At 34.4% G+C, this 23412-nt stretch overlaps 1 pseudogene; it reads right to left on the bottom strand.

Moving 5' to 3' along the window:
* Positions 1-7943: 7943 nt before the first annotated feature.
* On the bottom strand, positions 7944-17586 carry LOC113350719 (annotated as a pseudogene).
* Between the last annotated feature and the right edge of the window lie 5826 nt (positions 17587-23412).

The following is a 23412-nucleotide window of genomic DNA, read 5'->3' as shown; positions in this document are numbered from 1 at the left end:
AGGGGACATGGGATCTGGACCCTGATATTTATCTGTTCAAAACTCCTTTTGGTTACTACAAACATTATTTCCGAACAGTTTCTTCCTCTCCGTAGAAATGGATATCATCCAATGCGGCATCTCATAGGGTTTTACGCCAACCGATTCAACTGTGTTCAAACTACTAATAAATGCTTGCGGAATGAAACTGAAGGCAAAACTGACAGAATCCGAAAAACAAAACTGAAGAAGTAAGTGTTAGAGAAACGGATCATAATAATATTGTAAGTAATTATAGGGTATCATTTGATGCATACGAATTGCGATAGGCCTTCTTGCAAGTGAAAGCGTCAATTCTATGTTTTGAAATTTGAAGTGTTCGAAAGTTCATTTTTTCTGTAAATGGGTCATTTGTCCAAATATTTTTAAAACATGATTCTAATGGACGAGTAAAATTATTACAGGTGAAATGGACAAAAAAAAATAGCAAGGATGAAACTGGATTCATCCTGGCTTAAATTTAAAAAATAGCGAGGATGAAACTGGATGCATCCTGATGTAAATTAAAAATAAGAAAAAGTATTTGAAAATGGGTAGGATGAAACTGTTTACATCCTGGTTATTTTAACATTTTTGTCCATTTAAACATTATCAAAACCTAGATGTCATTTTCACCCAAGGATATTGTTGATTTTGGTCTTTTTAACCAATTTTGTGAAATTAGTATGGTGAAATGGACACCAAAAATATAACAAGAATGAAACTGAATTCATCCTGACTTAAACTTAAAAAATAGCAAGGATGAAACTGGATGCATCCTGATATAAATTAAAAATAAAAAAAAAGTATTTGAAAATGGGTAGGATGAAACTGTTTACATCCTGGCTATTTTTAAATTTTTATTCATTTAAACAGTATCAAAATTTAAATGTCCTTTTCACCCAAGAATTATTGATTTTGGTCTTTTTTAACCAATTTTGTGTTTTTTTATACCTTTGGCTCTTTAAGTTTTCATTTATTTATTTATTTTGCTAAGAACTTTTGCCCTAAATTAGACTGTAGAGAAATCAAACAAATTGATTGATTGAACTGCGAACGCACTATTGGTAGCTCCATATTGATTATTATTTCAGTAGTTCTCTACAGACCGAGAGAAAAAAACCCAGGCTAAACCGCCTCCCACGGGCTTTATTTATTTATTTGTGGGTCCCAATGAGCCCAGTCCTCGGGAGATGTACAGGGAGTGGGTTTGTGAGAGGCGGTTTTTTCTCATGGTTTTTCTCTCAGTTCGTTAAGAGTTTTTGTTTATTATTTATCAGAATACAACTACTACTAGTACGTACTACATACTAATGTGAAGAAAACAAAATAAAATTTTCCTTGTTTGACTAATCCCTCATCACTGATTTAATCAGTGTGCATTTTAGCTTAGTAAGAGATAGTTGATAGTTTACGAGATTGTTGACTTATAACTGCAGCTGTTGATGGGCATTTGGCCAAAATTATTTCATATCTGTTGGAACAATTGCTGAAAATAGCCTGCAAAACAATCATAAACCAAACAGAAAAAAAAATGTTATGGCTGAGTCACGATCAGGTCGCTCTCTTTAAGACGTTTCGCGGCGCTGCCCAAGATTATGCAAGCAGTTCTTCCATGTCGCGTCGTCCACAGGATAAAACAGCCGAGTAGAATCTCTTTCACAATCACTCTTGCACTTTGAGAGTATGTGATACTTGTACACTTCTATTCTTGCTCAGAATCAAACTTTTAGAAAACATGTGATGAACACAAAATAGTTTTCTTTCTCTCAAAATTTCTTATTTTTTCTTTAGAACTCCAAAAACATTAAAAATGAAAAACTCTCTTTCGTTTTCCAACCAAAAATCTGTTTTACAGTGAAGGGGTCTTAATAATGTTTTAAATGAAAATATTAATATGGTTTAGAGTGAACCGTTACTCTTGTAAGATGAAACGGTAAATGAATTTATGACAAGAATAAATTTCTTTTATGAGTATCATTAAGATCATGAAAAATAACATTAATAGAAAATAATAAATGGAAATAAAATTTTGTTTTAATAAATATATTTCCAACAATCCCCCACTTATATTTTTAAAACATTGACCAAGATCTATATAGTGATGTGCGTAAATAAAGGTATCTTTCGATTTTGAACCTTTACATAGTGCTAGACTCTCTCAAAATCTAACCATATAGTGAGCATAAGTCTTTGAAATCTAGGAGATTAATAGATTGTTTAACACACACAACTATACTAGTGTAAAGTCTAAATCCAGCACATTACGACCCTGTGCTTGAATCCCGGTTTAATGAATGATCTAGAGAACTGCCCAAATTCTCATAGAAAGTGGCCACACTTTCACATCCATACAGGTGAATCTATCAAGAATACTCATGTAGCTAAGTACCCCACTCTAAATAGAGATATAGACATCATTAAGAGTTTTAGAAACAAAAACTCAACCTCAACTTGCTTCAGGATATCATGCCGTGGGATGAATTCTCAAAAGCATGATTTCGTGTCTACATATTATCCGTAACTTAGTCCCATTTGAACCTATACTTTGGGATCACCATTCATAGGTAGGGAGTACCTTTTGAACCTACTTTTGGAATCTTGAGTTATAGGTTGGGCATCCATTACGAACAACTATGTTCATATCATTTGTGAATCATTATTCCTTTTCAACCTATTTCTAGGTGGGTATCCATCACAAATGACTCAATTTCTCAATGGGCAACAACATCAGCCCATAAGATGTATTTACACCTTCTTATTAATCCTTTCGTCAAAGTATTAACGATAACTTTTTTTTTCAGACCATATATAATCCATTCTCATAGCATCAAAAATGCCTTTCTATGTCGACTCTACCGTTGTAATTAATGGTTCCCAACTCTTGCAACAGCCGCGGTACTATCACATTGGATTAATATGTTTGTTCTTCCTCTATCTAGTAGAGGAATGAATCACTCTATCCCTTGAAGGATTCATTTGATAAGATATCTCAATCAGCATCGCAATAATATCCTTAAAGGATTGCGGTAAACATTTATAGATAGTGTATTTCTAGGGTTAAGGTTCTTTTCAGACACCTCATAACCTTCTCAATTTTTTACTAATTACCCATACATGGATTATTAGTAAATATTCTTACATGTAACCCCCACTACAGAAGTAATATACATATAGTCCATCACGTAGCAATGCCATGCTACCATACTCATTTTCTTTTTCTAGTTCAATCACACACAATCATAATCACTATAATACTAGAATGAAATGAGTGAAAACTAGTTTATAAAGACTATATCTTTTTATTTCTTTACAAATCTTTTTCAATGCAATGATATCGATACAAAATAAATGTTTCAATTCAAAATTTTACACTATCTTCATCCAAGTCTTTTATGTCAAATAATAAACTAAGCCATGTTCTCAGTTTTATTTACATCATATGAGTTAGAGTACAAATTCAACAAATAACTTATGCATATATACAAACAGTCTTATGCGTTTGTCTCCCTAATCAACTTTTGAAACTATCTGAATTAGCTAAGTAATCAAATTTCTCATTCAATTGTTTAAGAGCTTGTTTCAAAATAAATGTTGACTAATCAACTTATATATATTTCGTTCTTATGGAAACTACAAAGTTATTCATGCTTGGTTTACATGGATTCAACATATAACTTATTCAATATATTTTTCTATATATGATATACAACAAATCATGCATCATAGAAACAATATCACCAATCAAGAATATAAATCAAGCAACATGAAAGCAATTATCAATTCAATTACCCTTTCTATGTTTGTCAAACTAACACATTTGGTTCTTAAAACTTTTTCCAAAGATTAAAATCATGAGGAGCTAAGTATCTCAAACAAGGTAATAAATATGACTAAAATTCTTTTTAGTCTTACTACTTACGAATCCATTTTTAATGATCATGTGATCTCCATTTCTCGCTAGCTCTTTAATCTAAGTTTAGTATTCAAACAGACATTGGGTAAAGAACCCCCACTATTTTTCGACTCAAAATAAAATTTCAAATCAAAACCAAAATATCTAAAATCGAGAAGTTACTTATGCAAATTGTATTTCTACCCACGTTCATTAAAAATTTTCTATAGACTTCGTTAGACGTCGGATTTCGGTGTTTAATACCAATTCAAAGACTACAAAGTTTCCTCATTTATACAAAAATTAGAAATAATTTTTAAGCGCACATAATTTCTCTAAATTCATATTTGACGCACTATGTGTTCTTTCTCATTAATAATAAAGTAATTATCCAACATACATTTTTCGTGCAGACAACATCATCTAATTCATTACTGAAAATATCATTTTTGGTCACCAAGTTAGACTATGTGAAATACCAAAAATATCTTATAAAATTCTCAAACATTTTATTTCATCTGATGCTTTTTAAAACTAGCAAGATTGAGAGTCTGCATTCTTCGGTGTGTTGGGTAAAATTTGATACATGTCACTTAAAAAATCCTGCGAAATTTTTAGAGGAAAACACAACATGCTCATACTCATCACTAACTCAAAAATTTCATAAAAGCAAGATAAATTCTCATATTCCAAACATTCCAAAGTTTCAGTCATATCATATGCATAATATAATATTTAATGTAAACACTCCATTGATAGTATTTCCATTGTAGCAGTGCAATAATCAAGTTCAACAAATTTTTTTAATCTCAATCTTGTTAAAAACAAGATAGGCGCATGAAACTAGATTCTTTCTCATTTTGGTGGTATGAACATCTTTAACAAGATAGTTCTACCCGAAGCAAACTTTTGAGACCATACCAATACCGAGAATCCTAGAGATGTGAGTATAAATCAACACCACTTTCTTTCAAACAACTCGGTTCAAATTTTGAACCATAATCTATCAAAACAAATATGGTGTAAAACACCAATATATATCACCTCTCACCGTATCCACAATTCACATTAACTTAGCTTGAAAAGCATTGTTAACAATATTTGATATTCTTGCAATGCCGAATGCAAACATATCAAATAACTTCATAATTAAAATTATGTTCATTTCTTGGTGAGAGTTGGTATTCATATTTTTTTTGACTAGGTTTCTTATTCTTTCGGTTTTGGTTTGGTGTCAAATTCTATCTCATAAGTTCCAAACTTGTATGAGTCGCTCATATATTGTCATAAACAATAATTCTCGATATCTAGTTTCCATACAACTCATTCTAAGATTGAAAAATCAATTTATTTCAATCCAGAATGCAATTATTTGATCACCACAATAACTACAAATAGTTGATCAAACATACCTCATTTCTTTGAAAGCTCAATTGGTCATAAACCATTGTCCACTCTTTCTACACCAATAAAGAAATCAGCAAAACCATTGCTCCATATATCGATTAATCTCCAGTATTTGCTCGCAATTTTTGCTTTCATTGGGAAACAAAAACATGCTCATGTAAGTGAAATTATCACCTGTCACAATCATCTAAATGTGAGTATTTATAACCCAAAATAAGTAAGGCATGCACTTGTAAAGCTACTTAATCAAATAAAAATTAGTACTCCAAGTATCAAACAAAAATGAAGTTTTATAGTTATAACGTCATAGATTATAACTTTCTACAAAACATATTATCAAACATTTACCGTGCACTTGTTTGATTTCAGTAATGATCTTATTTTTATTTTTTTTCATTACCAAAACAAGAGTAAATTACTAAGATCAAACCATGATTCTTAATGCAATTTCTTACATATCTAATCTCTATCAAGTATCTCAAGTATCACGACTCATATATTGGACATACAAACACAACAATTTTAAAATCACAACATCTCTCAAACCGAAAATCCAAATAGAAAATTTCAAAAATGGGTTTTCAAGATAAGTTCATTATCTACAATTTTTATGTTATACCCGAATTAAAAATAACAACACAAAGATCAGAAAAACGAAAATATGCGGGACTAAATTTCTACTCGTCAGAAATTTTCAGCATTGTTATGTGGTTTGTTAAAATATCTTAAAAATACTTTTCGGACTCCAAAAATTCTGAAATTATACACGGAAGATTCTCATGATATCTAATATATATGCTATAAATTTCAAGTCCAAATTCGTTCACATTTAAGAGATACACAGAAAACGCTATAACATGTTACACCTATGGTCCATTAAGAATAGACATCAAAATTAAATTTAGTTATGAAGAAACTAAAAATCCAAGCATCAAGATAATTTGTTAATCAATAATTATACCTTAATAATTTGATAACACAAAACAAACAATGATACTTATCGTGTTTCAGCAATAGTTTCTCATTTAATCTCCCTGGCAGAAGAAAACGTCTTAAAATTATTGGAACAATTGCTGAAAATAGCCTGCAAAACAATCATAAACCAAACAGAAAAAAAATGTTATGGCTGAGTCACGAACATGTCGCTCTCTTTAAGACGTTTCGCGGTGCTGCCCAAGATTGTGCAAGTAGTTCTTCCATGTCGCATCGTCCCCAGGATAAAACAGCCGAGTAGAATCTCTTTCACAATCACTCTTGCACTTTGAGAGTATGTGATACTTGTACACTTCTATTCTTGATCAGAATCAAACTTTTAGAAAACATGTGATGAACACACAATAGTTTTCTTTCTCTCAAAATTTCTTATTTTTTCTTTAGAACTCCAAAAACATTAAAAATGAATCTCTCTTTCGTTTTTCCAACCAAAAATCTGTTTTACAGTCAAGGGGTCTTAATAATGTTTTAAATTAAAACATTAATATGGTTTAATGTAAACCATTACTCTTGTAAGATGAAACGGTAAATGAACTTATGACAAGAATAAATTTCTTTTATGAGTATCATTAAGATCATGAAAAATAACATTAATAGAAAATAATAAATGGAAATAAAACTTTGTTTTAATAAATATATTTCCAACAATATCCATCTTTGAAGCTATCCACTCCTTGGGCCATCAGTTGCCAAAAAGCACCACTGCCGCAGGGGCCACCACTCCTAGCACATGCATATATGGTAGGGGTGTGCAAAAAAACCGGAACCGCGGATTTCACCCGTATCCGTCCGCAAAATTGCGGGTGAAACCCAATACGCAAGAGTTATGAGCCGGACACGGATGAGATTCTTAAATACGCACGTTTACACGGTTTTGGTTGCGGTTGGACTTTACAATTCGCGGATTTCCCGCACCGTAGGGTAATAAGGGAATTTGATAGAAATATTTAGGATATTTAGTAAACTCTAGGGGCGGTAAAAACATACACCCAGAAGAACAAATATCCATTGTAAGAAACTATAACAGACTTAGTAAACTCAAAAAGTTTACAGTTCAAAATGAAACATGCCAACAATAAAAGATTTAATTACCAGATCTTGATCGTTTGAAATTAGGATTACAGCATTCTCTGGCACTTGAGATTGTTTCTTGATTTCGCTATTAGGAGAAGGAAGTGGACGTACCTAAACAAATGGATCCAATTCCAACACAATTAAACTTCAGAAGGCACACAACTAGATTTTCGTTTTGAACCCAACTACCCAAGTGCTTAACAGGATATGAAGCATCTGTGAGCAAAACTTAAAAGATCTCGTATGTTTGGGGTGTTGATGAGAAAATCCTTTTTTCTATTAGTACAATCAAGGTAAAAGGTTTTGGTTCATATCCAATTGAAGGAGGACTCGAAACTAGTTCTCCCATGTATTATTTTGGGTTTTACTTTTTTTCTTTTTCTTTTTCTATCTAAATCCGTGGTTAATCCGCATCCGGCCCGTATCATCCGTTGATTCGTGGATTTAAAATCCGCGGGTGATTGGGCCGGACACGGTTGGATTTTTCAAATCCGCAGTATTGACGGATTGGACGTGAGTGACCTCTAATTCGCAAACGTCCGTCCGTTGCACACCCCTAATATATGGTGTTGTATAGTCTCGCAAAGTAGGCATTCCTTTGGCCATCATTATATCCTGATGTCCTACTTGATTTTCCGAATTCGATCAACAATGATGGTTTCCCAATTGCAGCTGAGTTGGAGTCCTGAATATGGGCTTGTGCACCCATTTGTCGACGAAATCTATTTGGGCTTGGTCACTTGAGCCAGTTAACCATTTGTCAGGAAATAGTCTTAAACTTGGAATGATTTTTTAGGGACCAAGATTTTTTTTTTGAGGGGATCATGGTTTTATTAAGCCACCTTCCATATAGTTATAAGGGGTGTCCTAAAGTGTTGAAATGACTAACATACCCTTAACCTAATTTAATTTAAAACCAACCTAATAACCACCTATGTATATATATATATATATAACCACCATCTCCTCCCACCACCACCGTCCACCACCGCCGATTACCACCACCACCACCTCCGATTATCACCACCACCAACCACCGATTACCACCACCACCACCTCCCACCACCACCACCTCCCACCACCACCGCCCACCACCGCCGATTACCACCACCACCACCTCCGATTATCACCACCAACAACAACCAATTACCACCACCACCAACAACCACCACCACCTCTATATATATATATCTTAATTTAGAACATTAACAAAGATATTCTCACAAACCCATTACTTGTCATTCGCTTTGGTTGAATAAATGAGAAGTAATCATCAAAATGAGTTGAAAATGGAAGTTGCAGAGAGGTTTAATGGAGGGTTTTTTTTTTCCAGAGAAAAGTTCGGTTACGTCGCAAAAAACAAGTCTCAGCCGAATTTTTAGTTCGGTTACGTCGCAAAACGTTCGGTTTCATCGTAAAAAGTTTGGTTATCACGAATTAATTTTTTCTTAACCGAACTCAGGGTTCGGTTGATTCGCAAAAAATACTTTTAACTGAACTCCTTGTATTAGAAAAAAACAAGTCCATAAGTTCGGTTCCTTCGCAAAATAAGGATATCACCGAACATTAGTTTACAAAAATAATGAGAAGTCCAAAAGTTCGGTTCGTTCGCAAAAATGTTAAGTTTTCTTTGTAACCGAACTCTACCTTTGAAACTTCGTAACCGAACTCTACCTAATTCGCCAAGAAATAAATTTCTTAGTAACCGAACGTTTGCCTAATTGCATATATGCATATATAAGCCCAGTTCAGTTGATTCGCAAAATATGTTGAAGTTTGCGAACCAACCGAACTTCTAACACTAGGTTACTTTTAACCTGCAGTTCAGTTGGGAACTTGGTTGCGTTGAAGTTTGCGAACTAACAGAACATACCTCTGTAAATCTTATTACTAAAGTTCGGCTACCTGCGTGTTTGAAGAAAGAAACCGAACTCTGTGTTCGGTTATATGTTCTTGACATTTATTAACTGAACTCCGTGTTCGGTTACCTGTTCTTCACACTTGGTAACCGAACTACCTGAACCTAGCAGGAACTTTTTATAAAAATTTACAATTTTATGAATATTTGGACCAATTCAACCACCATTATCTAAGTTTGAATCATACTTGGGTACCCAAATACTCTTCCTCCGGTTGTGGTTGGGAAAATCCATCATTTTCATCTTGAGATTGAGTTTGTGGAAGAATACATTCACCATCTAAGAAATAACTCATATCTAGATCATTGAAGATTAACAAATACTCTAGGAGAGGATGGAGATGAAGAATCAGATGAGCTATCATCACTTGAATACTTAAGCTTAGTGAATTGGAAAAAAAATTTATTTTCCATGTTTTTCTTCTTCATCTTCTCTAATTTTACTCTCTCAATAATTCTACTTCTTTAGCTTAATCATTTCACTAATGATTTCACTAATCATTATCCAAAATTAATTAGGAGGGTAGTTTAGGTATTAATATAAATATCTAGATAAGGGGTGACATAGATTTACTTCTAAATGTCTTACTAAAAATAGAACCATGGTCCCCAAAAAATCGTTCTAAACTTGTGTGAAAAGTGATCGTGCAAATTTATAAAGTGAAAACTACTGTCAAACCCATTTGCCATCTTTTTTTCCACCCTCAAACTCACGGGCGTGAAACTTCACACGCGCACCCATTTTCCATAGAAAAATTTCTCACAGACTCAAACTTAAAAGGAAATGGTTTTTCGTTTTTCCTCATTCTTCTTTCTTCTCTATTCTTTTGATTTTTTAAGAAACCGCCGATTCTCGGCACAGAGTAGCTAACATTGGGATACTTAGCATAAGAACTTCATGTGTTGGTTATTAGGTTTCATCGTTTCTTTGCAGTTTTAGGATTTTTTTTTTTCTGATTTCCTTTTAATTAGATATGGTTTCTCAACTTTATTGGAATAATCTTAGTCAAATCAAAACCTTAAATTCTTCTTATGATTTTGTAATTGCTGCTGATGCTCTTTATATTTAAGAATATGTTGGGAATCTTGTTTCTCCGTTCGGATCTCCTTTTCTGATACTGGTTTTATTTTGTTAGGTTATCGAATTAGGTCACCTCAAGCTAATGTATTGTTTTGGGAATTATGTGAAAATGTTTTTTCTATTGAGAAAGTTCCTCATGAAGATTTGCATTCAGAGTATGCTTATGAAGAAGCTGATGTTTATGCAACGAAGAAGAAAATGACGAATTGAGGGAGATGGTAAACTGATTTCAGGTGAATTTTTTTTAGGAGTTTTCTGAATTTTATATGTTTTTTAGGATGTTAATTTTAATTGTGTTGTGTTTATTAGGCTGTTAATTTAAATTGGGATGGTTATAAGCATCATAGTCTTACCCATCAGAAAAGAAGCTAATTATTCCTTGTGCAGAATGCATTTTGGGTTTATATACCTTGTGGTATGGACACATATTGTGCTTCACAGTCTTTGCATTTATTGGATATAGAAGATGACCAAGGATGTTATAGTTCAGAGGTTCGGTTGAGGTTGAATTTCTACAATTACTTTTCCGGTGTGTTGGCTACATATTATTGGTTTTTTGGTTGTGGGTGTATCCTTATTTGCTGGATAAGAATTTTCTGGTACTGCAGCAATCTTATTTGTTGGAAGTCCAAAGGATACTTTGCCTACTAATTTCACAGACGTTTATCAACCCATCCACCAATCCATTTTCGGCATTTACGGTAGTTTCTCCTCCTTTGTTTACGCGTTCATTTTTTAAGTCATGTTCACGTTTTCTAAGGCTGCATTCACTCCAATGCACCCATTTGTATTTACTTGACCATTCTCTAAATCCACACTCATCTTTCCATCTCGCTCTACGTTAGCCGTTTCATGTGGCCCAGTTGCGAGTCTTGAATCTCCTAATTCCATCTCTGTGTATGCATGTGTTTGGACAGTATTTGGTTAGTACGTACGTAGTAAGTTTAACAACTACATATACAGAAAAAATAGGAAAAAGAAGTATGGGCAGCCTTCGGTGTGATTGCGATTTCGGTCAAGAACAACGACAAATAGATTTCATTTTTTTTTTCATTTGGACTTATTGTATTGACGACGAACATATGATTGAACTCTTTACACTCGTTAAGCAGTTGCGAAAATGGTTGCAACATTTTTGTTAATATTGAAACCAATAAAAAGAAAAGATTGCATAACTTGTCATGCATCCACAACTATAGCTGCATAACTTGTTATTCAGTCAAGAAATTGCATAACACGCTATGCAACTACTTTTTTGTCAGTATTGAAACCAACAAAAAAAAAGGTTGCATAACTTGTCATGCACCTACAATAATGTCTGCATAACATGTTATGCAGTCGAGAAAATGGATGCATAAAGCATTATGCAACCATATTTTTGTAAGCACTGAATTAAAAGAATTGATGCATAATCTTTTATGCATCCAAGGAAATGTATGCATAAATTAATAGATACATGAACCAAAATATGGTTGCATAACGTTTTACGCATCTTTTGTTGTGTCTGCATAATGTGTTATGGATCGTTTTTGGTGGCTGCATAATGGTTAGGTATCAAATTTTTGAAAATTTTTCTTAAAAGAACAATCGCCTTCGATTTTTTCGCAAATACTTAAATTTGATATTGTTGTTTATACTCGTTGTGTAGCTCTCTTAAAAAGATTTCCGACGATATAAAATTTGTAAAATTCCAAGGCGCGGTTTTTTGGATATTTTATATCCAAGTTGTGTTGTCAATTATACCCCTTACCCCTGATGCATAACCTGTTATGCAGACACTTCTCAAAATTTCATATAATTGTGGGTGTCATGGAAACAAAAAATAATATTGGGCCTAGCAATAAGAATATTATTTTTGTGGGTCTGCGCCTAATTTTCCCACTTATAAAATCATGTGTAGTGTGTGCGTGTGGTAACTGCCAGGTGACAGTTAAAATGTATGTTAGTCACCTATTGAGCAGGTAGCGTGGTTTGAAGTGTTTAAAACACCAGAGAGAGAGAGAGAGAGACTGTAATTTCAAAATCAAAGGTGAATGAAATCAAAACCAGAGAAGCTTGTCAAACGATATTATCTTTCTCACATGGTATCAGATAAAATCCTAACTTCATATTCCTTTCAATTTTAACTTTAAAATTTGAATATCATCTTCAATCTTCCATGGATAATTCAAACAAACATATAATATTAACATTCAAACCTCCATCGAAATTATCTGCAAACAATTATCCTTTCTGGAAATCTCAGATAGCTCCGCTACTACAAAGCTATGATCTCCTTTGATTCATTGATGGATTCTTTCACTGTCCTGTGAAATATGTAAGAAAAAAATCTCATGCTGGTGTTGCTATCGTCACTGCTTCAGTTTTCGTCGATTTTGATCCTGATAATGAATTTGTTTCTAATCCAGCTTATGTTTATTGGGTAAATCAAGACTCAGCTCTTTTATCTTGGTTATTTTCTGCTTGTACTGAAGAAATTCATTCTCAAGTCATTGATTGCACTTTTTCTCATGATATTTGGAATCGATTGGAACAAAATTATAATTCATCTACTAAATCTCGCCTATTACAACTTAAGACTGATTTTATTAGTTTGAAGAAGATCTCAAACTCGATGTTAGTTTATTTCAATATGGCACGTTCCATTTTACATCAATTATCTCAACTTGGTAGAGCAATATCTAATGAAGACTTGGTAATTCATATTCTACAAGGCTTACCGTCTGAGTTTAATGCTTTGAAAACATCGATCTGTACTCAACAGTTGAAGAATGAGAATCTCATTACTTCATCAGAACTTCTTGGATTGTTGTTATTTGAAGAAGCTAGAGTTGTTGTTGACTCCAAGGTGAATCTTACTACTGCTTCTGCAAATGTGTCACAACCACAACACAACAATTCCCATCTTCACAACATGTTGGTGCACCTGCTTATCCACACAATGATTATACACATCATTCAGGTACATCATATCCAAACAATTCTGGTTACCCTTCTTGGCATAATACTTCCAATCGTGGCAATTTTAGAAGGAATAGCTATTCTGTCTTTATAGGAAATAGAAATGGTGGTAGTAGAAACTTTAGAGGAGGTTTCAGAGGAGGATTCAGAGGAGGTATAAATTTTCATGGTGCAAGATTTGGTCACTATTGTGGCTCAAACAACTTTTATCCTCCTACACCAAAATACGACTATTATGTTGCATGCCAATTTTGCAAGAAACCAGGACACTTAGCTCCTGACTGCGAATATAGATTTATGTCTAATGATCATCCAATGTTGCAAGCATATCATACTTCTTATGATTCATATGGTGATGATTTTGAGGATTATTGGTGCCCCAAACCTGAGGCCTTTGCTGTTTACAATGAGGAAGGTGCTTCTTCATCATCTAGCTGGGTACCTGATTCTGGAGCTACACATCATATCACTTCGGATTTTTCAAATCTTAATATGCATTCAGAATATCAAGGTTCTGATCAAGTCAAAGTTGGCAATGGGTCAGGTTTGAATATTACTCATATTGGTTCTTCCATATTCACCAATAATTCTGTTCAGTTTACTATTTCTACTGTGCTTCATGTACCATCTATTACCAAGAACTTGATATTTGTTCTTCAATTCACCAAAGAAAATAACTGCTATTTTGAATTCTACTTTGATAAATTTCTTATAAAGGATATGGTTACACACAAGGTTCTCCTTCATGATACTGTTAAAGATGGTCTCTATCACATGGACTTTACTTCTGCTCAGCTCAAGCAAGCATTGTTTTCTAGGCTATCTTCATCACAAAGTTGGCACAACAAACTTGGACATCCAGCATATCAGACTCTCAAGCATGTTCTGTCTTCAGTATATGAGGTTATTGATTATCATTTATCCTCTACTATTTGTTCATCCTGTCAATCAACAAAAAATCATGCTCTACCTTATCCACTTAGTTCTACAAATAATGTGTATGGTCCTTTAGATTTGATTTACTCAGATGTATGGGTCTCACCATTGTGTTCTATTAATGGTTGCAAGTATTATGTCTCCTTTATGACTCATTTAGTAGATTTACATGGTTGTATCCATTAGCTTATAAATCTGAAGTACTTGAAACATTTGTGAAATTTAGAGCATTTGTGGAAAATCAACTTAATAGAAGAATTAAGTTTGTTCAGTCTGATTGGGGAGGTGAATACAGAACTGTTTCCTCTTATTTGGATAAGTGTGGCATTGTCCATAGAGTGTCTTGTCCTCATGCTCATGCTCAAGATGGAACAGCTGAGAGGAAACATAGACACATAGTTGAAACAGGATTGGCCTTAATTACTTAATCATGCTTCTTTGACTTTAACTTTCTGGTCATATGCTTTTGAGATATCAAACTTTTTGATTAACAGACTTCCAACACCAAAACTCCAAAACTTGTCATCTCTGGAATTCTTGTTTCAAATCAAACCAGACTATCTGTTTTTACACACATTTGGCAGTGCTTGTTATCCATGTCTCAGGAAGTTTAATCATCACAAGTTGTTTCCAAGATCAAAATTATTATCTCAAGGGATGTAAAGTTTGATGAAACAGTTTTTCCTTATGCTTCCATATTGGTCTCTTATCCTATTCTTGCTTCTCTGCCAACTATGAATGTTACTTCACCAACTGCACCTGCTACTGAGTCATTACCTGCTACTACATTGCAACCTATTCCTAATGAAGCGGATATCTCATCATCTGCCACTTCATCTTCATCTAATATTGCTTCACCTCCTATTTATGTTGTTACAAATGCTCATCCTATGAACACTAGAGGTAAAATGGGCATCACAAGACCCAAACCAAGAATTTATGCTTCAGAAGTTCAGTCTGTGTGTGAAGATATTACAGTTCCCACTTGTTATACTGAAGCTTGTAAGGATCCTAATTGGAGAGCTGCTATGGATGAAGAAATCACTGTTGTGTTGCAGAATGGTACTTGGAAACTGGTGCATGCAATTGCAGGCTAAAATGTGATTGGCTGCAACTGGATTTTTAAAAGTAAAAAAAAAGAGCAGATGGTTCTATTGAAAGGTATAAGGCAAGACTGGTGGCCAAAGGCTATAATCAAGTAGAAGGGATTGATTAAAAGATACATTTAGCCTTGTGGTCAAGCATACTACTATAAGGATCATTCTTTCTATATCTCTTTACAAGAACTGGCAGATAAGACAACTAGATGTTAAGAATGCTTTTGTACATGGTAACTCATCTGAAGATGTCTTTATGATTCAACCACCAGGCTACGCAGATAAAATGCTTCCCAATCATGTGTGCAAGCTTCAAAAATCTCTATATGGTTTGAAACAAGCCCCAAGGGCTTGGTTTGAGAGATTGAGTCAGTTTCTGGTCAAGAATGCTTTTTATTCTGCTAAGACTGACACTTCACTTTTCTTTAGAGTGACATATACTTCTGTGCTTTACATTTTAATCTATGTGGATGACATTTTGGTGACATGAAGTTCTTCTGCTAACATAGATTCTTTGATTGCTGCTTTAGGCAGAGAATTTCCATTAAAGAGTTGGGTCTCTTGCATTTTTTTATACATTCATGCTACACAGAACTATCAGGTATCTTACTCTCACAAGAACAACATGTCTCTAATCTGCTAGTCAAGGATAATATGGATAATGTTGCTAGTTGTGCCACTCCTATTTCTACAACAACCTTTTTGATAAATTATTCTCCATTTGAAGATCCAGTTCTCTATAGAAGCACAGTTGATGCACTTCAATATGCAACAATTACAAGACCTGATATCTCTTATGTTGTTAATAGAGCATGTCAACATATGCAGAACCCAACTGATGCAGACTGGTTAGCTGTGAAGAGGATACAAAGGTATTTAAAGGGCACTATCTCTCATGGTTTGCAGTTTAAGAATTCTATATCTCTTCAACTTCAAGCTTACTCAGATGCTGATTCGGCTGGTGATATTACTGATAGAAGATCTACTGATGGCATGGCATTTTTTCTGGGTCCTAATCTTATTTCATGGTGCTCCAGAAAGCAGAAGACAGTTTCCAGATCTAGCACAGAAGCAGAGTACCGTGCTCTAGCAGATGCTACTTCAGAACTAGTTTGGGTGCAGTCCTTACTTCATGAGCTACAGTTTCCTTCCCTAAGGGTACCTGTTATGTGGTGTGATAATATTGGAGCCACATACTAAACAAAAAATCCAATATTTCATCACGGAATGAAGCATATAAAGATTGCATTTCACTATGTCAGGGAGTTAGTTGTTGCAAAAGCTCTAATGTTCGTTTTCTCTCAACATAGGATCAAATAGCAGATATTTTCACAAAGGGTTTATGTAGCAGTAGGTTTCCACATTAAGGTACAAGCTCAGTGTCTCTGCCTCTACATAGACCATGTTCTTGCGAGGGGTGTCGGGAAATAGTCTTAAACTTGTGTGAAAAGTGAGTGTGCAAAATTATAAAGTCATGTGTAGTGTGTGCGTGTGGTAACTGCCAGGTGACAGTTAAAATGTACGTTAGTCACCTGTTGAGCAGGTAGCGTGTTTTGAAGTGTTTAAAAACACCTGAGAGAGAGAGATTGAGTCTGTAATTTCAAAATCAAAGGTGAATGAAATCAAAACCAGAGAAGCTTTTCAAACGACATTAGCTTTCTCACACCATTGATCTGGGTAGAGGTGAATTATGGTGAAATCTACTTCAGGTATTTGATTGTTGGGGATAAAATTTGTACCAACTTGGTAACCAGGGTTATAGTGCTTCCTGTGAGGAACCGATTCCCCGTAATATCCTTCCATTCTGATTTCCAGGAGGTGGTTTGAATCTATCGATTTCGCATGTCTATCCATCTCTGCAATCCAATTCTACGTGCATTTGATTTCATTGAACAAAGTAAGTGACAGTCATACAGACAAAAAAATAATTAGCGCAGCAATAAACATATTGAGCATCCACTTACCAAAATGTTATACCTTTAAATCAAACAATCTTAAAATAATGTAAATGTATCCATATGGTTTTAAACACACATTTAAACATAAACTCATGGAGCGAGATCCATTTATGTACCTATAAGGTCTTTCCAGAGAGGTCGGATTGGCAGCGAGGTTCATTAATAAGTTCCCATGCAAAAATGGTGGGATCATCTTTGTATTGGTGAGTTATATAAGGAACTTGGCTATAAAATATAGAATATGCCATTTAAATATCTTGGCATGTCAATAGGCGCAACTTCGAGAAGCACTTCTACATAGGATACGGTTCTAGAAAAGATGGCACGAAAGCTAGCATCTGGCAAGAAAAAATTATTGAATAAAGCAGGTTGGATGGTGCTTATCAAGAGTTGTCTAGCTAGCCTACCAGTCTATTTCTTATCTCTTTTCCACCTACCATTTTGCGTGGAGAAGAAAATGATAAAATTGATGCAAAATTTCCTTTGGGGAGCTGTCGAAGGGCGTAACAAAATGGCTTGGGTTAATTGGGATAAGATGAATTTGACAAAAAAGCAAGGTGGATTGGGTGTGAATAATTTTAGAATTGTTAACAAGACCCTACTGGTTAAATGGATTTGGCGTTATACAAAACAGAAAAAGGCTTTATGGCGAACCATTGTTCAACAAAAAACTCAGGCAAATAAAGATATGGTCATGCCGATTGATGAAAATGTAATTCAATAAAGAATTTCATGGCGTAATTTGATGAAGTTGGTGCCGGGAATTCACAGTATGATTTCTTTCAATGCTAGAAATGGAAAGGGGTAAGATTTTGGATAGATCGATGGTCAACAGTTGGCTGTCTAAAAGATGTTTTCCCGGTAATATTCAAAGCTTGCTCTCGAAAACATGATTCGGTTGCACAAATGATTAGAGACGGTCAATGGCATGGAAGTTTTCGACACCAACTAAATGCCAATGAGCAGTTGGAATGGGACCTGCTACGTCGGGACATTGGTGTTGTTCCTACCCTAGTGGAAGGAGAAGATGAGGTAGAATTCACTCACAATTACAATAACAAGTTTTTCTATAATACTTTGGCTGGGAATATGTCAGAATGCTCCTTTTCGAAATTTCTTTGGAAAAATTACATTCCACAGAAGGTAAGTTTTCTTCTTTGGGTTGTTTTTCACAACTCTATCCCTACGAGAGAAATGCTTCGACACCGAGGGGTTAACCTGAACAGTATTGTTTGCCCTTTATGCAACGATGTATTGGAAACGTCTGACCATCTGTTGCTACATTGTCCCCACTCGTTCAAACTGTGGAACTTCTTTATCAAATCTTTGCGAGTTTGTTGGCCAATAGCGGGCACTGTGTTACATCTATTTGAAGCTTGGGAGTGAAACTTTTTGGCTGGAAAGTGTAAGCAAATTTGGAGGAATTTAGGTAAAGGATAACACTGTTTCTTTGAATTGAATAAAACAGAGAAATGAATACTGAGAAAGGTCAAGGTGATTTTAGGCGATTTTCATGCGACGTTGACTTAGTCAAAATTGAATTCTTCTTCGTTTTCATGATCAATTCAGAAATATTCTCTATAATTCATTGATAAATTCATGTTCACCTCTTAATTTTAATCTATATTTCTGTCTTTTAATTGCTGATTTTGTTCTTATCTTTCTAGATGTTATTCTTAAGTTATGCCCTAATTTTCAATACAGACCAATTGAAATTTTCAGTATCCTTTGTGTTTAATAAATCATGTGCTTATAAGCTATTTGATTTTTTTTAATCCTTTCCCTCTTATCTTCTGACTGTTTTGATTTGTTTGTAGTTTTTCTCTTTGCTTTTTTCATTTTAGATCATGAGCTAATGGAGGTGTAGTCATAAAGATTCAGCGTTTTCATCATGAGATTCGATAAATCAAAAGTGATAGTTGAGAAGACTGGTTTAGATACGATATTGGGTATGGTTCACTGATTCTTCATTATGATTTTATATTATCTCTTAAAAGATTCTGAAGTTTCTCTATATGAAATTTGTGAAGTTTAGTCATTCGAAGGATTTTGGGGAGATTGAGATCCTACACTGTGTAGGGATTTGATTCTATTTTATTTAATTAAATATTCGTTCTCTATATCTAGTGTAATTTCAGAATTGATCTTCTTTGGCGCTGTTAAGTCTGCTTTAGTGTTGTTAAGTCTTTTCTTCATGATGATTTTTGTGAGTTTGTTTGATAGGCTCTTAGGCATTAATTTACTGGGGGTTTCTTGTTGGAATTAAATTGCTGCAACATTGCATTAAAAGTTGCGTTTTCTTTTTAATTCCTCATTAAGCAGATAATTTAATATTAAGGCGATAAATTCTATTTTTATCAATCTACAATTTCTCTCTGATAATGGGAGGTTGTCTCAGAAGTTTTGCTACACTTGGCAGTATTTTTGGCTAATATCTATTACTCTTTGATCTTCTGTGCATTGATAATAAGCATATTGGTATTTTCAGTTGCCTGCTCTTAATGGTTCCAATTGAGCGTGATGTCTAAATCATTATTGCATGCCTATCTTCTTTCAATTCCAAGAACTGGTTTAATTGCATCTTCTAGGTTATAACTTTATATATTCCTTAGTTGCTCAAGTTTTTTCATTACACCTCTTGAGTTGTTGCGTTTTACTAGCTACATTTTATCTTCTATCTGTTTTTGAGACTGCTATGGCTTTTGTTGTTGATCAAGTTAGGGTGATAGACTTAGATGAATATGTGGAAGAGTTTCCTAACAGGTTTGTTGCTTTATTACGTGATAAATATCATAGCTACTATAAAACTTCAGTGAAACATCACCTTAACAGAATCTGGACCATTAACTCTCCAGATTTTAAACTTGCAAAACCTTATGTCCAAGGAATAGGTATTCAAAATTTGTTTGTAGTCATGTTTAAGAAGAGTCAAGATAGGGATATAGCATATGCAGCTAGACCTACCTTGCCGTTTGGACAACTTTTTGCAATTCAACCTTTAGGTGATCTGGAGTCTGTTTTTGATTTGGTTTGGGACACTACTTCAATGCCGGTTCAAATTACTATTCCTACAGATCTGATTAACAAAGGAAAGTCTAAGGAAGTTCTGGATCAGATAAGAACTTTTGTGACAGTTGACACCCCAGCTGGAAATAATTATGAAGCAAATCTTATGGTTCCTTTAAACTCTCCTCTTGCAAGAAAGGTAGTTTTAAATACTAATAGTAAAACTTACTATATGACTGGTTTTTACCCAAAGCTTCCTTTTCGTGCTTGCAAGAAATGTTTTGTACTTTACCATGATGAAGAAAAATTTAAGGAGATTCAGATGAGAATCTATGTCAGAGCCCTTCCTGCTCCATCCCCTCGGGTTACTCATGTTGCTGTAACTAAAGTGATGGTGAATCAAAAAGGTGGTGTGAGCTCCAAGTCAGCGAAATCTGTTAATTTTAATGCTGATGATGTTGTTGTTTCTCCTCAGGAGAAATCCAAGACGTCTGCCTTTTCTGTTAGTCTTCAACCTTCGGGGGTCATAGGTAATAGGGGTTCGACCTTTTCTTCTCATATTTTCTCCTATGTTATGCCTTCAGTTTCTACTTTGACCATTAGGGAGCCTAGAAATGCTGGTCAGTCTTCTGATTCTCTTGCTCCTACACATTTGAACACATCATGTTATCTGTCGCCTTTTGATAATATTTACCTTGGAGTTAATGCTACTATTCATGATAGAAAAGGCAAGAGACCTAGGACTGCCTTTGAATCTGCTTCCCTAGGTTCTAGCTCCTTCTCTTCTTCTTACTCAATGATGCCTACTCCTCATTGGCCTCCTTCATCTTATTTACCCCCTTTACCCCTCCTTCAGATGCTTCCTCTGATGTTGGGAGCTTAGGAGAGTCTTACTGCATGGGTTCTTCTGGTGCGAGTGTGTTCTGGTCTTATTCATGTTCCTCTTTCTCTCAGGCTATTGTTACTTCTTCGGGTTTTATATTTAGTGATGCTTCGGAAATGAATTACTCTTCAGAATCGTTTATGCCCCTAAGCTGAGGAAATGATTTTATGAGTAATATTGTTCAGAATGATGATTTCAAAGATTATATTGTCCTTGAACCGGCTCCGTTATCTTATCTTCCTCATGAACCTGTTATCACTAATGAGGAATTTGAAAAGTAAATTGATCTCATGATGTTGGACTCCGACTCTATGGCTGCTGAAACCTCCTATGCTCATGATCTAGTAAGTAACTATATCAATCTCTCATTATTTCCGTTATTTTCAGTTAAATCTGTCTTTTTAGTTCACTTTGTCTTTTTTAGTCTCCATATATTGCTTTTGTTTTGTGTTGCATAATTTTGTTGTTTGTTTTTGATCATCTTGAGCTGGTTTTCCTTCTTATTCTTAAGATGAAGTTGTTATGTTGGAATATTAATGGGTGTTGTTCTGATAAGAAATGGCGACATCTGTTTAATCTTATTAGGAAATATAAATTAGATAGTGTTTGTCTCAAAGAAACTATGGTTGATGCTGATTCTGTTGGAAAATAGACTCATCACTTGCCTTTTGATTCATGGACTATCATTCCTGTTGTTGGTAAATCGGGTGGTCTTTCTTTTGGTTATTTTGAAAAATCGAGCATTGAAGTACTAGGTAGTTCTTTAAACATGATTCATATCTTGTGCGACATTACGCCTGCAATCAAGAATTGTGTTATTTCTTTTATCTATGGGTCTTTAAATCTGGCTGGCATGAGAAACCAAAGGAACTTTCCGAGTAATATGAATGACAACAACAACAATCCTTGGTTATTAGTAGGATATTTTAATTTTATCTTGGATAGCTCTGAGAAACAAGGTCTTAATACTGATAGTTTTTCCCTCCTAATTTTGTTAGAGAAAATATTTTAAAGATGAATATGAATGAAGTGTTTTCTTATGGCAATCCTTTCACATGGTGTAACAAAAGATTAAAAAACCCATTACATTTTATATTTGAGAAGCTAGATAGGGGCTCTATGAATGATAAATGGGTTACAGCTCTTCCTCAAACTAGAGTCACCAATTTAGGTAGAGTTTACTCTGATCACTGTCCTGTCATGGTTAAGTGTTTTTGAAAAGACGAGGGTACCCAAATATACCTCAATCTAAAACTTTTCCACATATAAGTCATTTATCCGAAAGTGATTGTCTGTAGACTGAGTCGAGACAATACAACAAATCGGTTCACACTTCGTGTGATCGTCTATGGATACGAGATCGATACAATACGACAACAAAATAACTTGTGTGATTTACTATGGATACAAGATCGAGACAATACAACAAAGAAGTATGTTTACTTGATAAATGGTTCGAACTTAACCAAACACAATAGGATTACTATCAAGTAAATATGAATTAACATTTGTGTAATTTACTTTAAATTATAATAACAACAATTATAATTGCGGAAAATAAAAGTAAATGACAAAGCAAGATTTTGTTAACGAAGAAACCGAAAATGCAGAAAAACCTAAGGACCTTGTCCAGAATTGAGTACTCTCAGGATTAAGCCGCTATACAAAATCAAACCAACTTCGTATAGTTGATACCAAGCAACTAAACCTATAGTTCACCTAGTTCCGTCTGTATTCCCACGCCTCCGACCTGTAATAAGTCACGTACTTGGAACAATTCCTTTAGTTCGTATTCCAAACAGTAAAGGAACAACAAATCTGTTTGGTATCAACTCTTTTCAACCAAGTGATGTGAGTTCGACAAAAGGCTCTTCTGTTTATCTCAATAAACTCCTTTTTCAGGTTCTTAGATCTATCTTATCTACAACTACCAAAGTAATTATTAAGATTTTGCAATCAATACTTTTAATCACAAAGAAACGTATTGATGCCGATCTACACAAGTAATCAATCCAATCTACTACAAGGATAAACTGATTATAGTTCGATCCTCTTTTACCGAAACAAGTATTGTGCACACCAAAGATTATGAACCCAAATCAGAAATCTTCGAAGTCTTCTTTGTCTTCAAATCTTCTTAGATATTCAATAAACACCTGCACATAATCAACTTGAATCTCTTATG

The sequence above is a fragment of the Papaver somniferum genome, chromosome 2 (genome assembly GCF_003573695.1).
Source record: "Papaver somniferum cultivar HN1 chromosome 2, ASM357369v1, whole genome shotgun sequence".
Classification (NCBI taxonomy): domain Eukaryota; kingdom Viridiplantae; phylum Streptophyta; class Magnoliopsida; order Ranunculales; family Papaveraceae; genus Papaver; species Papaver somniferum.
This window is presented reverse-complemented; position numbering and strand designations above follow the sequence as displayed.